At 57.2% G+C, this 1629-nt stretch overlaps 1 pseudogene; it reads left to right on the top strand.

Annotated features, from left to right (window-relative positions):
* Positions 1–524: 524 nt before the first annotated feature.
* On the top strand, positions 525–1376 carry LOC138397329 (proline dehydrogenase 1, mitochondrial-like; annotated as a pseudogene).
* Positions 1377–1629: the final 253 nt, after the last annotated feature.

A 1629-nucleotide genomic window follows, 5' to 3' on the forward strand; every position in this document is an offset into this window, starting at 1 on the left:
GGACAAAAGGCAGGTGAAAGAAAGCTGTGATTTTTCATCTCATCATATAACACGGTGCGGGATTGAGTGGTCTTGGAGGAATGAGATGTTGATGGTATATGGGGAGGAAACTCATGAGATCAGAGCCAAAGCTTCACTACTCAGGAACATCACAGTGCAAAGCATTTTCCTAAGACATGTCCATCCTTCTCAAGTTCCAAAACTCCTACACAAGTCTGGATTAGGGGACACTGGGGGATCGGCCCGTGGAGGACCTGTCCACCAGTGTTTGATTTGTGTGTTTGCTCTTAAGTATATTCGTTTGGTTCCCCTTACTGGAGTCTGACATTGGGGGGACACGCATGTGCAAAGTTCACACAGCGTATCTGAGAACATATATCACACTGGAGACTAGCAGCCTTCACCAGCGGTGCACACCTCCACCTCCTCAGCTGCCTCCAGCCCCTGCCACCACCAGCAGCTCCTGCACCACTACCTGGGTGCAAGTTACTATGATTTTCTCTTTATAAAGAAATTTTTAAAATATGAAAAATATACAGAATAAAAGTACCTTTGAGGAGAAGCCACCCATCTTCAACACGTGCCAGTGCTACCTCAAGGACGCCTATGACAGTGTGATCCTAGACGTGGAGCTGGCTCGCCATGAGCGACAGTGTTTGGGGGCCAAGCTGGTGCGGGGGTCACACAAGGCCCACGAGCGCGCCTGCGCAGTGGAGATTGGCTATGAGGACCCCCATTAACCTCCTGAACGAGGCCACCAACGCCATGTACCACAGGAACCTGGACTACGTGCTAGAGGAGCTGAAGTACAGCGCCAAGGCTGAGGTGAGGAAGGCCTCCCACAAGGACACCGCGCGAAGCGGGATGGAGGAGCTGGGCCTGCACCCCGCTGACCGCCAGGTGTACTCTGCACAGCGGCTGGGCATGTGCGACCAGATCAGCTTCCCGCTGGGCCAGGTGGACTTCCCTGTGTTCAAGTACGTGCCCCGCGGCCCCGCAATGGAGGCGCGGCCCTACCTGTCCCCCGCCCGGCGGGGCGGCGGCTCCTGTGGCCAGAGCTCAGGCATCGGCTCCGCGCCCGCAGCCTCTTCCATCGCCCAGCCTGGCGCCTGCCACTGCCACCACCACCACGACACCGGCCGCCCTCAGCCTCCGGGCGCCGCAGCTGTGGCCCCTGGGGGCCCTCAGGCCTAGCAGAGACTTGGGGGGGGGGCTGTGTGGCCCCCAGGCTGTCACCGCAGGTGCAGCCCAAGCCCAACCTCACCTTTTTACATCCAAGACTAAGAGACCTGCTGGAGGTGGGGCCAGCTGCCCTGTGCCCCCTGCCGCCCAGGGTGTGGGCACTTCGGTGCGGGCGGAGTCTGATACCTGTCTAAGCCACTGGGACCCCCCCCCACCTCTGCAACCCCCCCATCTCTGCGACTCCCACTGCCAGGGGCCAATCCGCACTTCGAGCCCCTCAGGTGGCCAATGGCTAGTCTGGGGAGGTCCCTCTAGTCAATAAACCACTCACTGTTCCTGAGGGGAAAACAAAAAGTACCACTGAGAATAGATCACTGTAAACATATTATTGTGTGTTTCACACTTGAGTCAGTGAGACATTTGCATAGTTCAGATTCTAAAAGGGAT

This window comes from Eulemur rufifrons, chromosome 16 (assembly GCF_041146395.1).
Source record: "Eulemur rufifrons isolate Redbay chromosome 16, OSU_ERuf_1, whole genome shotgun sequence".
Taxonomy (NCBI): domain Eukaryota; kingdom Metazoa; phylum Chordata; class Mammalia; order Primates; family Lemuridae; genus Eulemur; species Eulemur rufifrons.